Source organism: Anser brachyrhynchus (assembly GCF_964034855.1).
Source record: "Anser brachyrhynchus genome assembly, chromosome: 14".
NCBI classification, from domain to species: Eukaryota; Metazoa; Chordata; class Aves; order Anseriformes; family Anatidae; genus Anser; species Anser brachyrhynchus.
In genome coordinates, this window is record NC_137709.1 from 5,945,919 (window position 1) to 5,961,601 (window position 15,683).

Sequence of the window (15,683 nt, forward strand, 5' to 3'; positions counted from 1 at the left end):
GGAGAGAAAGGAGATGATGCAAACATCTGCTAGTCTTGACCCACCACTGTGGGCAGCAGCTAGCTGGGCATCACAAGCCCAGACAGGAACAAAGCCTCTTGAAGGAAACGTCTCCTATGAGACTGCTCCTACAAGAAAATTTAATGCTAGCTCACCGGGACATAAGTGATTCACCCGCAAGCCTCCTAGTTCTAGCAAGCAGCTCTTCAACAACATCTTGAGAGCCAGGGCCTAACAGCTCCTGGGTCCAGATGGACAGACTAGCACAGAGGAGGGCCAGAAAAAGAATGGAAGACCAGAAATCAGGGAGTCCAGCGTTGGTTGTTCCTTACCAGGTGACTTAGGCTGAGCTCACTTGGACTACTGCTCTGAAATGATCGTACCTGCTAACCAGAGAGAGTCTTGCAGGCAGTTTTTCTATACATATGTAGTCTGCTGTAATCAGGAGGGACAAAAAATCCACCTGCACAGATACCACAAATACAAAACTCTTGTATTTGTACAGAGAGGCTCTCAGGAAACAGCAGAGCCTTCTCTGGCAGGAGTCGCCTGTAGTCACCTGGAGGGGACTGTACCTTTGGGGATTACAGCAGCACCCTTTCCTTTGCACCACAGGAATTTCAAGAAATTCACAAAGAGTGAAATTATCCAGGCTTACAGAACGCGCAGATAAACACATTATCACACACTTCTTCTCCCAGCTTTTGTCTGGGAGAGTCCCGCTTCTGGTGTGCTTGCATCTCCGGCATGCAAGACATGCACCCTATGTGAGCTCCTCATGGACAAAACATCTTGAAGTACCGGTTACTCTCAGAGACGTACCCGTTGTTTTTCATTAGCGTGGTGCTTCTGACCGTCATTACTTCATGATCTTTATCTCAAAACTCCAGCTTCTGGAGACGCAAGATAATTTAAAAGAAAATCCTCAGTGATTGCAAAAGCAAGCAAGCAAACTAACCAGAAATAGAGGGGAAAAAAAAAAAGTTGTGAAATGTGAAAATGTGACTCAGGTAGATGCTAAATGCTAATGAAGAAAAGATTGCAAAAATATGTTGCTAGCTTGATTTTCTATGAAAGTGTGAGGTTTTTGCAACCGTGGTATGCTCATGTCTGTCTCCTTCCCTCATACCATTTAAACCCATTTATCAATTACAGAGAAACCTGGCAGAGATCTCAGGCACACGATGTTTCCAGGGGTTTCACAACCAGCAGGAACACCGTATGACACCTTGAAACCATGGCCTGAGGATGCAGGCCTCGAAAAGGCAGAGCCGCGCCTGCGGGGAAGGCTCCAAACCTGCCCCCGGCTCCTAGAGACACCAAATGGCCACCAGCCCCTCCGGCACCAGGCCTTCGAGGGGCAGTGTGAGGAGCCAGGCCCACGGGGAAGCCAGGGACGGACGTGCCGAGCAGCACTGCCGGCACGGCCAGGCTGGGGCCGCCGGCCTTGTTCTCCCCAATTGTTCTCCATTTCCTTCCCGCCCTCACGCGGCTCCGCAGCGGCCATCCCCGCGGCTGCCCCCATGGCAACGAAGGGGAGCAGGCCATGTTCCCCCCCCCCCCCCATCTCCTGCCGGGCACAGGGGCATCCCTTGTGTGCACGTGAGGCGGCGTCAGCCCAGCGGCTGCCCTGGCCCTCCTCTGTCTGTATGGTGTCCCCATGGCATGCCCTACAGACGCCGCCTGTCGCAGCGATGAGTCAGCCACGGCAGCAGCCATTGCTTGGTGTTCAACCAGCGAGTCGGGCCGGCGGTGCTTGGCAGCCCCTGTGGAGGACACCCTGCCTCGTGCCTCCGCCTCCCCTTCCCCGAGGGAGGGCTTGGGATGTCACACACAAAAATGCGCCCTGTGGCTGTGAAAATAAACAAGCACATTTTTGGTAAAATCCCTTCAAAATGTAACGAGGTTTATTAAAAAAGGCGGGGAGAAATCTGACCGCTAAGCTGCATTTCCTATTAATGCCGGACATGCTTATCCCTGTGCAAACACAGCTCTCCAGATGGCCACCGCCTGTGAGTCCATCGCCCCAGCGAGCAGGGGAAAGACCCGGGCTCGCCATGGGCCTGGCCAGGGCCAGCAAGCTCACTCATCTCTCCGGTGCCCTGGGCAGCAAGCAGCAAGCTGATCCCCAAAGCCTTGCACTACTTGAACCACTAAACCCATGGCCAGGGGTGGTAGGAACCTCTTGGCTGATGCTGTGCAAGCGCCTGCACTGCCGCTGGGCCTGGGGGTGGCAGGAAGGCCGCGGAAGCAACCCCCTGCCTCCCTTCACGTGCCGCTGGGTGACCTGCTGCAAACAGCGCTGGGGGGTGGAAGGGAAGAAAGAAAAACTACGATCTGTGCAGGTTGAGGCTGTGGGATTCCTGCAGATGCATCCTGTCTGCGGCCCTCCGCAAGTACAACAGGAAAAGGAACCGCAGCTCCCTCCAGAAGCACCGCGGTGCAGGGTTAGGGACGCTCCCGCGGCTGGCGGCCAGCTCCAGGCCGGCCCTGGTGGCCATCCTGCCCCTTCACTGGTCTCAGGCTGATGGCAGCTTTGAGGACTCTCCACACTGGGGCTGGCACCTTGCCGCACCAGCACCCATAGCCACCTGTAGCATCCAGCCGAGGCAAGGGATGCACAGAGCCATTTGCAGCCTGCAAAAGCATCTTCAAGGCCATCAGCTTTCCCAAAAACCAGTCTCCATCCCTCTCTGTGCTTACTAGCTGTATCCATCCCCCTGCTGCCCCTTCCCTCCCCGTGGGAGTGACCGCCCCACCATGGCTCTCCCCGGTGCCTCTCTCTCCCCAGCACTGATCTGGGCCGTTAAATCTCCGCTAAGCGACGTACAGGTGGTTTGTGTCTCCAGCAAATCCCAGGGCATGAAGGAGATGTCTCCAGAGCATGGAGCGTCCCCTCTCCTCTGAGTCTCTCCTTCCCCACCTCCAGCCTCGGCAAAGCTTTAGATAAAGCAGCCCACCGAGCAGACCTGGCTTGCTTGTGCACACCAAAGTGCGTCCGTGCGCAGGGAGAGCATTAATGTAATTAAAAAGGCATGCGGCAGCCCCGGCAAGCTTTGTTTTTTCAAGATGGTTTCCAAGCAAGTTGGCAGCAGGATATTAAAATAAACAGAAGGGGATTGATGGGATGCGGGGAGAGGAAGCAGGATCCCACAGCCACTGACACCTTGTCTATTTTCAGAGAAGTGTGTTTCCCAGCAGTTTTCCTAGCCTTGATCTCTCAGCACACGGCTCTGAAAGGGGCCAGGCTGCACCTTCTCCTTATCGCCAGCTGCTCCATCATTTTCTCCAGCCCCCTCCACCCCTCTTTCTGCACCCCAAGACCACTGCAGCTCTCGGCATGGCAGCAGGGCTGTCCACATGGTGCACAGCCATGTCCCGCACCCCGGGGCTCTGCCTGCCTGGCTGGGAAGCCAACACTCCCCTGGGAAGCGTTACGCACCCCAGGATGCCTCACAAAGACCGAGCAGCCTGCAGGCTGCTGCTCCAGCCTTGTGCCTGGCCTCATCACTTTCCACCCCGAGCATATCCTGAGTTTTCCCCTGCAATGGCTGCAGATGCCTAAATCACCATGGAGCAAGGGCTGCACCAGAGCCTACCCTGCTGCAGCAAGCAATGGCTTTGGAAACCCATGGAAGGGTGAGGGGAGGCGCAGGCATGGCATGGCACAGCTCCTGCTCTCCGTCTGCTCCCGCTTGCAGGAAGCCCTGTGCCGGATCCTGCCGCTGAGCCCCACGCACCACCTCAGCCCCTCTTCGCTTCCCCTTCCCTCCCTCTCTGCTGAGTCGGCCCTGCTGACTGATTAACGGGGCGCCTTTCCGGAGAGGGATTTTGTTCACACTCTGTCCCTCTCGCTGACTTCCTTCCCCAGTGCAGGGCTGGATCGCTTTGGCTGTGGTTACTGCATGTCCCCAGCTAAACCAACACAGCCTATGTTCCCGCCAACAAAGTTAATGCCTTGGGGCTTTGTGACCAGAGCTGCATGGAGCAAAGCGCCCCAGGACCTGCTCTTGATGTCTCCATTCAATGTCTGCATTCAGGCAGAAATTCCCAATCAGTGAACATCCCCACTAACCAAGGCAGGAACTCAAGATCTGGACAACACTTTCTATTAAAAAAAAAAAAAAAAAAAAAAAGGTTTTCTGTCAGATTTGTATTAGCTAATCAAATCCCCAGACCAAAACTCCAGGATGGATCCCTGAATTTACCCTTATGCTGAGACTGCAACACAAGGCACCATGGATGAGCCTTTTTTTTCTGGGCCGTCCTTGGCCAGGGCTCAACCTCGCTCTGGAAGCCCTGGGATTTTTCAAGGCGTGGTGTTACTGGATAGCCCACCATGGCTCTCCCTGCACAGCATCTCCCATTCCTCTCGGGTCTCACCCCCAGCCTGAACCCTTGACTGCCCCAAGTTGCCCCTGCAGGCTGCAGACCTGGTGAGACTCTTCCTTCACAAGCAGGGCAAGGCACACACTTGGACGTGTTATCACACGCCATAGTTCCTACGTGAGCAAAGACCTGCACCCGGCAAGCCAACGATAAAATACTGGTACCTCGCAGGCAGCTGGGGAAACAGGGAGCGAAGCTCCCACGTGGAACAACTGCTCACACACAGGGCAGGCATCCAGCTGCGGGCTGGAGCACCAAAGCACAGATATCACGCACGCAGGCAGAGCAGTGGGGGGAATTTGGACACACAGTTGTCATCTCCTCCTCTTCCTCCTCCCATTGCTCACCAGCACGGAGGAAGGCTTGTTTTGCAGAGAGGTGAGATATCACATGAGGATGAGAAATGAATGGCATGCTCTGGCTGCCGTGGGGATGAAACACGGGGTGTTTTCTCTCCAGCCTACCAGCGGACAGGGTGACGCACGGTAGGAAAGGACACCAAAACAGAGCCAGCTCTGCCAGCAGCTGCGAGGCAGGCTGGCAGCCACCCATGCTCACCATGGGGCCAGGGGAAAGATGGAGGTGTTGTGCTAAAGGTTTCCATGTTGCCCGCAGAGCCCTGCTGAGGCGTGAGCAATGAATACATTTAAAAGGATAACAATAGAAAGGCAGACACCCCCCCAGGCATTTGCAGAAAGGGCAAAGGAAGCAGGTCCTGTCTTTCATGAACTTCATCAGTGTTCCTTTTTCTGCAACCCGTGGTTGACTAGAGCTTCAGACCTGTCCCAGAAGAGCTTAAACACAGAGGCTGTGCTCCTCCATGTAGGATCAGCCCCTCTGCACCCCATGTTGTGCTAGGATCAGCATTGCTGTCCCTGGCTCATGACTGACCCTGTGCACTAGGAGCTCCTTCGGTTCTGAGGCCTCTCTCCCAGCAGGCGATGCTGGGTGAGACAACGCTCCCCTGGCCGTGAAGATTTCCATCCATGGACCTCAAATCCCTGAAATGTCATCACATGCAAGTGTGGTAAGCTGTGCCCTCACCCTTTCGTGGATATTCACAAAGCATTAGGTGCTCCTTTGCTCCAAACAGGGCTGACTGTCCTCCTTCAGGGGAGGCAAGAGATTAATAATTACAGGAATTCAATCAATACTCACAGAACGTAATGGGTGTTTGAGCCCTGCTGTCCAACACAAAATCATAACAGCTTCAAAAGGCTGCTCTGGCCTCAGTGCACATATCCCAGGGGCTCTTTTGCCTCTCAGTACTTACAGACTTAACTGTTTTTTTCTGGCAAGGCACAAAAATCTCATAACCCCTGTGCTGACGGGGAATGAGGCGTGAACCCTCTGGGCTCCTTTAGCTTTTGGACTTTCAAGCTGGTGACCTCATCGGGGACAGAAACGGAGGAGTTCAATGCCAGAGCCTGTTTTAAGACAGCTGGGCACATCCTGAGGAGTAAAGTTACCTGGTGTCCTCCGGTCCTGGTCCCTGGGTGCCTCCAGGTGGGGATTTATATCAGGATATCTCACAGCCCAGCTGCCCGAGGCAGCATGGTGTGCCTACATCCAAAGCCAAGCGTGCTGCTGTAGGGACTGCACTGGCACGGCCACCCACACCCAGGGGACCTGCCACCACGTCCCGGGGACCTGCAGCATCCCAAAGGCCGCCCGTCTGGGGGTGTTTATCTGTCTGCCTCTCTCCCTCTCCCCCCGCAGGAAGCACTATCTCACCATCGCCCTGCTCGCTCCGGCCCGGTTTCCTGCTCCATCCTGCCAGGTTTACCCTGCTTTTTCCTCCTCCCCTCCCCCTGCCCCACGCTCTCGGGCCATGTTTGCGTTTCTGTCTCCTGCCGCCTTTCCTCTCCCTCCCCCCGGCGCTCGCTCCCTACTCCATCCTCCCCGAGAGGCTGCGTCCCGAGCCAAAGTTAGCCTCTGTCAGGTACCACATGTCCGGCCTGGGGCAGCGGGTCAGCCGGGGCCACCCTGCAGACCTCCTCCAGGATCTCTGCTGTCAGCAGCCTCCCCGCGCCCCGGGGGAGCGGCTGTTTGCTGCTCTGGCTCGGCCAGGGATGCTCCCGCACATCAGAGAGCCCGTTTCCCCTCGCAGCCGCCGGCCCACCCTTTCTGCTGCTGGCCAGGGGCTGGCCAGACGCTGCTTTGTTTGGTCCTTCGTTCCCTGGATCGCTCCGGGTTTGTTGGCTGCCTGCTCCTGCCCGGAGAATCCTTTTCCTGCCTTTGAGATAGAGGATGCTCGAGCCATCTGTGTGTTTTATTTCCTTGTAGAAACTAACAAGCCGAGGATTGCTTCCTCTCCCTGACATTTCGGAGGGCAGCTCCGGTGCAGCGGGATGCGCGGGGAGGGGAGGGGGAGCCCAGCACCTCCAGACAGGAACAGGACCTATTCTGTCCACAGGACTCGCTCCCCAAGGGTCAGAAATCCTCAAACCTCCCCAAAAGCCTGCGGCAGCTCCCACTCTGCCACCAACTCTGCAGGAGCCCAGGGCAGAGCCACCCTGCTTAGCACACACAGCCACCCCGCTTCCAGTGGCCCCTATTGGGTGCGTGGCTAAACCATGGGGGTTTTTAGGGGACTGGTAACAGCATTAGCACCATTTATTACACCTTTTACCTGAAGGGATGCCATGGATGGTCCCCAGCTCGTGTAAAACAAGTGGGTCCAGATCTGGCACCCGGTGGACAGGCACTGCCAGCACAAGTGGATGTCCAGGATGGGTGGGGACATTGCGGGGGTCTGGGATCGGCTCGCACCACTTCCACCTCCAATTAACCCACCTGCGACTGCTCAGCAGTCACCTAACTGCTGCAGGATTCAGAGTTTACTTCCAACCCATCTCTATCCAAGCAGGACCCTCACTGGGCTGAATTACGTCTGGCCGCAGTGGGTACAGACCCAGGGGACGCTACAGAGAGATCTTCAGCCACTGAGAAGAAATGATAGCCTATATAACAGCAAAAGGTAAGACACTAAAAAAACTTATTATTCTCTGCTCCTCACACTGTAGCTGATGAAGTTGTGAGGAGCAACTTTTTTATGCAACTCAGCTAAACTGTGGATTTTGCCACTGTTCGATACCCACGAAGAGATTCCCAAGGAGATGGATAAGCTCCCAGAGGACAAGTCACCACCAACTTACACCCAGTGACCTGGGTGTTTCACCCAGGAGGTCTTAAACTGCCTATTGCCAAAACAAAGTGGGTACATCAGCAGGAGCCCCCTGCCATGCTGAGGTGGGTGACAACCTGGGCAGAGCCCCAGCACAGCCCCAGCACCCGGGCAGGGTGGGCACAGGGAAGGGGAAAGCCTGAGAAATGGTGCTGAGACCAGGGTCTCTGTGCATCCTCACTTTTGACACCATTAACAACATCACCACCAGCTGATCCCTGAGCTGTGCTCTGGTGCAGTGCCCTTCAAAGTGAGCCAGCAGGGAAGAGAGGGTTGAAGCTAAGAGAGGCCTTGGCATCTACCTCTCGGTGGGAGATGCGGAGGCAGCTGACCAGGAAGTCAGGAAGAGCCCGAGGGTTGGCACTAAGCACGGAGAGAAAAGGGCAGCAGCATTTCAAAAGAAAAATTCAACTTGCAGGTTTGCTTTTTCCTTGATGTGTGTGGGCTTAATTGCTGGCCTTTGAAGTCTGGATCTTCCCAAGCCTGTCGGCTTACGGATGGGCTGAGCAGGACACCGAAGCAAACCCCATATACCATCAGGGCCAGCTTCCCCTTGCAAACCCTGCCAGCCCCCTGGCCAGGCTGCTGCAGCCTGGCACACCACGCTGGGCTTCTTTGGGGGCCTGCAAGCCATGCAGCTGGACTGGGGGGCACCACGCCAAGCGGAAAAGACCTGCTCCTCCGTCTCCGTGTCCCTGGAGTTTGCATCCAGATGTTTGCTACTTAGCTGTGAATGGAAATCAATGCAGAGCCCTCAAACCACGCAGCTGCCCCGGGGCTGGCAGTGCCTGTTCTCCACAGCATGACCCATCCTCAAGCTGATCTCCGGCTGCTGAGTGCAGGAGAAGCTGATGAACGTGGCAAATGGGGAAAAAAACAAAACTGTTTTGCAATTAGATGATTATCTTGGCCCTGGAAAACCTGGATTCAATCCTCCATCTGCTCCAGGCTCCCTGAGAGCCCATCACGCAGCCTCTTTGCACCTCCATCCCTACCCTCTAGAGAGGGTAGGGCATCAGGAACTGAGCTGCTTTAGCTTGGGAAAAAAAAAAAAGAAAAAAAATCAAGCAAAAAAGAAGGAATCCTTGCAGCTCCTGATGAAAGATAACATGGAACAAAGAAAATAGATTTATCCCAGAGCCAATGTGACATGAAAAAGCTACATTAGATGAAGACAGGTCCAGAAAGGAGGAAACGCAAGCAAAGGGCAGGAGGAATTTTAACTTCCTGATCATCAAAGCTGGGTTTTCAAGCATCAAGTATAATCTAAAAATAATAATAATAATAAAAAAAAAAAGCAAAGGGAAGAGCGGTCACGGGCATGAGAGAGCCCTGTTGCCTGGGGAGCTCGAGCGCACAGGCCCCTCTCCACGTGCAGCTCCTCACATGCACGCCCGCACGTGCGCAGCTGCACGACCCCTCTGCCGCGGTGGGCACGAGGGGAGGCAGGAAGATCACAGGCACATGCTTCAAAGGAGAATTAGTCATCAGAGGTAGCGGCAGAGGAAGGAAACCTCAGGTACGAGGTCAGACGTGTGCAAGCAGGGAAGGCTGCTGGAACAGCTCTGAGCTCTCGCTGCAGATCTAAAAGCCCTCCTGGCATCCACGTGAGCAGGACGGGAGGTGCTGGTCCCTGGGGTGAATGCTTCTACAGCCACGTAGGAGATAAGACATTTCAGCCTGCCTGAAAAACACTGCACAATGGGCTTTCTGCCATCCTTGAAAGCAGCTGGAGCTGGCCAAACCCAGAGTCTTCCCCGATGTGGGTAATAAAAATACTACTCTGCTCTCCGCAGGGTCCCCAAGAGGAAAGGGCTCTGCAGGAGAGTGCGGCAAGGCTCTGCCAGCGCATGGGGTTCTGCTGGGTTGCTCCTCACCCTGGGCCAGTGACTCCACCTGCTCCCTGCCGGGCCGAGAGACACGAAGATGGAGAAACTCGGGGTGCTGCGAGGACAGCCAGCCCCGCGGGGCTGCCCGCGGCGCCGAGGGCACGGTGCAAACATGCACGCTCCCAGTTTCTCTTGGCGCACGGCTTCAACCACAAGCTGGGACCCGCTGCAGCAAGAGATGATAACCATCAGCTCCAAGAGCCAAAGTGTATCGGGGCATTCGCGTCACTTGAGATTAGCTGGCTGTTCAACATCTGCACAGATTTCTCTCTCCACCTCCTCATAACACCCCTCATGCAGATATGAAACTCATTTCATTCCCTTCCAAGAAAGGAAGAGTCTGAAATGTCACACTCCGTATATCATAGCAAGATTCCGACAATGAAACACCCAGCCTAAATGGCAGAATTGGACTCTGGTGCTATTTGGAGGCCAGCAAGCTAAAACACCTGCTGCTGCTTTTAAAAAAAGCAGCTTACAAGAGGGTTACCAAGTTTCATAAACACCCAGTTACTCCCTTGCTCGTACCCAGAGGCTGACTTGTTTTCCCGTTCAAAGGTGTTTCCCTTGCCGTGCAGCTCAGCGGGGAGAGCACGCAAGCAGCCACGATGGGAAGGAAGCATTTACACATGCTAATGACTTCCACCAAAGGAGCACGAGGACTAACAGGGGGGGAATTGTGCTAAAGAGCCTACGCGCCACTTCCTCAGCTGTCCCTGTTTGGTCACCGCGCCGTGCCCGGAGCTGCGGGTGAGCCTGGGGCAGCCTCACCGAATGAGGGGAAGACACGTTGGCTTGGACGAAGGCAGGAGGAGCCATTTGGCAGGAGAGAGGAGGCAGTGGGGCCATTTCGGCAAAGAAACAGACCAGGGGACTGAGGACAGACGTGGGTCAGGGGACTGTAGCCTCTCTGGGTGCCATTCGGGCCATTTCAAGATGGGCATCTCACTTCAAGCTAGTACAGGTTTCCTAAATTCACATGGGGCCCTGTTTAATTTTTGCTCTCTCTTTTTTTTTTTTTTTTGAACCTATTATTGTATTAAGAAGTGTTTTTCTTTTGGCAAAGGTTACTGCGGGGCCAGTGCCGCGCGGAGTCTCCTGCCTTCCATCACCGCCGTAACCCCGAGCAGGAGCTTAGCCCAGCCAACGCTGCTTATCTTTGATGAAGGCAGGTTTGTATTTCCACTGTCTTATAAAAGAGAGATCCCCCTGCTCCCCCTCTGCCCCGGTACATTCTTTGAAATGCCACCCAGGCCTTGTTATTACTGGGAGGCTTGGGAGCCAGGGATTAACAGCCTCAGGCTGCATTAGGCTTTATTTGTCTAAGCAGCGAGGGGTGAGAAGGGGCCATAAATATTGTGAAACGCTGAGTGTTGCGGAGCAGCAAGGTTGGGCATTGTGCCTTGAGGTAGGCACAGTTCTGGAGTGACCGACAACATGGGAAAGATTCTTGCCTCCCTCCGACATGGGAGGTTTGGGGACACCAAAACCCATCCAACTGTGTTCGAGTCAGGGACACCATGCTACTCCCCATCCTTCTGGTTGTCTCCATGAGCGCTCATAGCACATGAGTGAGCAAAAGCAGCCATCAGCCTGACCAAGTGGCTCTCCCAGCTCACACGCCGGGACTTCACGGCATGGGGAGGAGAGGAAGGACAGCGTATGCCCCAATTTATCCCAAATGTGGAGTCCTCAGGCACACCACCTTAGCTCAGCTGCTCTACGGAAACATTGCTGGGCGTCTCCATGTCATCCCAGCACAATGACCCCGCACCGCCCGCCCAGCAGCTCACGGATTTTCTTGGTGTGAACGCGTGCACCTCCTGCGGGAACATCCCACACCGCAGCCGGCCCCCCGCCCTGGGGACGCGCCGTTAAGCTTCTGCCCTTTGCTTCCCAAGGGCCGAGCGCTGCAGCGCCGTGACGGGATGATGGCCACTTAGACCAAATTACGCCTCACTGGGGACTGCTGGGGCCGGGCCAACCCACAGCGAGAGTGATGGATTTCTGTGGGCGCTCACTGCCGTCACCCCTGCTGGATGCCATTCTGCTCGCTGCCCTCACTCTGAGCTGGCAGCTCCCAAATCCAAGTATAAACCGCAATTCGTGCCCAAACTTCCTGCCTCGGTAAATACCAAGATTTACTGTTGTTGTCCAAAGAAACTATTGACTTTACCCTTACTTTTGTTTCTCTTTCTCTATATATATTTAGGTCACTACATCTAACATCCATCTCAGCAGATGTCAGTAGTTCAGAAACACGGAAAACAAGTCACAAGCGGGGAGCTGAGCCCCAGAGCCAGCCCTTGCGGTCAGCACACGGACACGCACACATTAATTACCCCAGCCGATGAGGGACCCACACACCTTTCCCATATGGGGAAACCCCTGGAGGGTTTTCCAGGCCCCGCTAAGCAGCCCTGTGCTTTTTATAGCCGTTTGTGGGGGGGACACACGAGAGCAGCAAGTCTTTAAAGCCCTGCTGATGCACAAAGAGCCCACGCATGCCTAACTCAGAAATCCAAGAGAGGACCCTAAAACCCTCCGTGGGTCTGGAGGACGTGCACGCTGACCTTAATGCACGTGTCCAAGCCCCATGGGCTCTGCCCATCCTGCCAGCAGCCGAAATGGCTGACCAGCCAGTGGGACTGCTGCTTTGCACCCCCAGCAAGGACAGAGACAGTGACCCAGGCAGGAGGCCCAGCTGCCATCGGCCCTAGCACCAGCCCCGCAAGAAAGCCATCGTGAGCTTGCAAATTCTTTATAAGCTTCCCACGTGACACAAATACCCAGGGGCCAGATCCCGAAGCCCTTTTTCTCTCTTTACTCAGACCAGTCTCCACTGAAATCATCACTGAGGCACGGGCCTAATTGAAACTGAAGGACTTCAGGATTTGGCCCAGTAATAAAAACTTCCTTCCTTTGTCTACCGCTCACTCTGCACAATCCCACCGCCTCCTGGCCTTGTCTCCCAAGACGGGGGCCATCGGTTATTTTGGTTCAGGAGGCTCTTTCGCTTTACCCCCTGCCAGAGTCTGCCCATCCCTGGCACGGAGGATCTGGACTGCGGCGCGAGAGGGGCACGGATGGTGCCGTCCCTGGGCACCTCCACGGGGGCAAACCCTTTGCCACCGCTATGAGGACGGAGTGGACCAAAAAAAAATGCCTCTCTCATTTCACTGACTGCAGGGCAAGGGGATTAGACTGTGTGTTAAACTTTGAAGTGGCTGCGGCCGGGCGAGGTGACGCCTGTGCCAGGAAGGTGCAGCGGGAAGTGAGCTCACTTCGCCTTGCCGGGGACCGCGCATCACGCTAGGAAGTGACGCCACGAGAAGCGTGCGTAGTTTTAAACAAATAACTCACACTATGAGTTATGCTGCTTTTTCTGCCCCAGAATAGCCAGGGAGGATGCCAGGCCCTGTTATATCCCATGGGGACGGAGCTGTGCCCTGGTTTTGGGGCAGGAGGCTGGGGCTCCCGCTGCTTCCTCGCAGCCAGCGGGTCTGCGCACACCCCTGGCACTGCTGCAGGTGGCCAGTACAGCAACACACCCAGCCTGGGAGAGCAGCTCCCTGCACACCCATCTCCCTGCCATTTGACCACAGGAAGACAACACAAAAGGAGTTTGAGCTTAGCTGAAGAGAGAAGCATTCGGTGCCGAGGTACCAGCATAGCTTGATGGCCGGATCCTTGATCCTACAACTTGCAGATGCTCAGGTAGGTGACATGGTCAGGTAGGGGTTGCTCAGAGGGCACAGAAATGACTCCTGCGAGGTCCAGCTGAGGTCCACAGTCTTGCAGGAAGATTTTTAATATTGCTCAGCTAAACCCGAAGTGGTCAGACGTGCACCTTGGAGCACGCGGCTCTCACCGCCCCAGGGAACACGAAACTCCCTGAGCAGCAGAGGGCTGCTCCCAGGGCTGCAGGGCCATGGTGGGCTCTTTGCATGGGTCCACGTGAGCCCCATGCCACCCTGCCCAGCCTGCTCACCATGCCTGGTGTCCCTGCACACAGCACAGCATCGCCGATCTGTGCACTGCACAGAGTCGGACCTGGAGTCCAGCGTCCAGTCCAGGGGTAAGGGCTGCTTTGCTTAGGGCTTGCTCTTTAAAAAATAGTCTCTCTGTACATTCTGCCCTTTTAAAATACATTAATTGCCATGGAAACAATGCTCTTATTGGTATGGGAGCAGCCTGGTGGCCTCCACAGATGCGAGATAAAAATCAATGGATACATTGAAATACAGGCTGCATTTCGGGACCTTTTGTGGTTTTGGGGCTGGTCACCATGGGCACATATATGAAAATGGCTCAGACACTAGCGAGATGCCATCTTTTACGGAGAGAAAGCAGGGGACAGTACAGCAGGCAGTAACATCTTTGCAATGTTTATCTGCTCAGCTGGAGCATCCTCGTGGGGAGCCGGTCCCGGTATCAACGCGTGTGCTCGGCCACGGCTCCCGGCGCTGCTCGAACCCAGCTCCTGGTGACGCCCCCCAGCCCTGGCTGCCATTCACATCCTCATTGCCTGCAAGCAGAAAACCGTGCCTGGCCTCGGCCCCTGGGTTCATTCCATGCCTCCGCTCTCCCCATCCACCAGCTCAAACCCATCACCAAAAATAAGAAAAAAAAGCATATATAATATATATTCGCTTCTGCTTCTTGGTCTTGAGAGTCTTTTGAACAGCACCGGGGGGGTCTGCACACACAGCAGCCCAAAGGGAAGGGCTTCAAGTGCCCTGCCCTCCCTACCCACAGCCAACCCCCAAACCGGGGTGCAAAGGGCAGCCCCGGCTGCCCAGCTCTGCCCGCCCGGCGAGGCCAAGCGCTGCCCCGCTCCCTGCCGTGCCGCCCATCATAAAGAGGTCCCTGAGCTGTTATCAGGCAGTGACAGTTTCCGCCATCGGATTCCTCCTGTCCGTCAGGAAAGCTAAATAAGGAACATCGTTCAGGCGGCTGCAGGAAGAGGGGAAATGCAGGGACATCCGGCCCAGCTGCCAATTTTTCCTTTCCCATGAACCACCGCTGACCTCAGCCAGGGAGAACCTGGACACCGAGCCTGGCACCGGCACCGCTCATCTTGGCTTAACCCTACCCCACGGAGCTGCCCCAGGCGTGCCCGTGTGTGCAGCCGTGGGGGGACAAGGCAGGCGCTGTCACCGTCACCAGCACCGCGCACCGATGTCGTCTGGTTCCTACCCAGCCATGGCCAGGAGGAGGCTCAACCCCTATGCATCAGAGGTGGCCACTCCGATGGGTCTCAAGAGCATCCCTGAGCTGCTTTGGTTCCTTACACGCGCCTGCTCACTTCCCTCCGTGTGCACTGAGGGTGGCTGCAGGGTTGAGCTTATTCCCTTGCCCAGCCCTCTGCCACCAGACTGTGGTTTCAGTGGTTTTCCAGGCTCTGCGGAGAGCTTTAAGCAGCCCTGGGCTGGCTGCAGGCAGGTAAAAACCTCATCTGTCCCCTTCATCTCTGCTCACGCCAGGGCTCTGCCCATCAGCACCTGAGGACGAAGACCAGGAGGGTCTGCAGCCCTTTTTCTTGGGGATACCTCTGGGGTCCTTGCTGCCTTTCCCTACACAGAAAGTTTTTGTTTGTTTGTTTTGTTTTTGTTATTTTGTTATTTTGTGCTCAGCCAGAGAAACACTTGCTTGAAATATCTCACTGCCTTTCCCCACCACCCCGTCCCGTACGTCCGGAGTCTTTTCATGACCCCCTAAGCCGATCCTCCCTCATTAGCGCATGACGTCCGTCCCACGGCACCTCCAGGCTTGGCCCGCGAAGGCAGCGCTGAAGATGCTCGCCGCGGGGAGGCGGGGGCAGAAACGCAGCAAGAAAAACAATTAGCACGTGGGAGAAGTTGTAAGGTGAAATACAAGTCACTGGCTGAAACCTGTTTCTGCTACCTCAGCATGGAAACAGCTCCAGGAGAGACTCCCTGGTTAATAGTCTCAGCTTATAAAACTCGGTGGGAGTTTCGCCACCGGCTGCCGCGGGGCCAGGCTTTCACCCTCCCTGTGCTGAACTCGCACCTCGAGCCCAAGATCTCTGCCCGCGGCTGCTCCAAAAACAAGTGGCTGAGCCGGGCTGCGGGGCCCTCGCCTCCTCGCCGACTTGACCGCGGGCCATCTCCGCTTCCACTATTTCACGTTAACAATGAGGCACCGCAGATGGGCAATAATACTTTGTGCCGAAAACATCAGAACTGTTTTGACCG

At 55.5% G+C, this 15,683-nt stretch overlaps 1 protein-coding gene and 1 long non-coding RNA gene across 4 annotated transcripts in view; one reads left to right on the forward strand and one right to left on the reverse strand.

Annotated features, from left to right (window-relative positions):
* FLT4 (fms related receptor tyrosine kinase 4) overlaps positions 1 to 15,683 on the reverse strand; it is a 56,934-nt gene that overhangs the window by 37,562 nt on the left and 3,689 nt on the right. The gene's annotated exons all lie outside the window — the stretch shown is intronic.
* Positions 35 to 14,123, forward strand: LOC308177587. The gene is made up of 2 exons (XR_013939270.1): positions 35 to 13,182; positions 13,867 to 14,123. It is a non-coding gene; the product is annotated as an uncharacterized lncRNA (long non-coding RNA).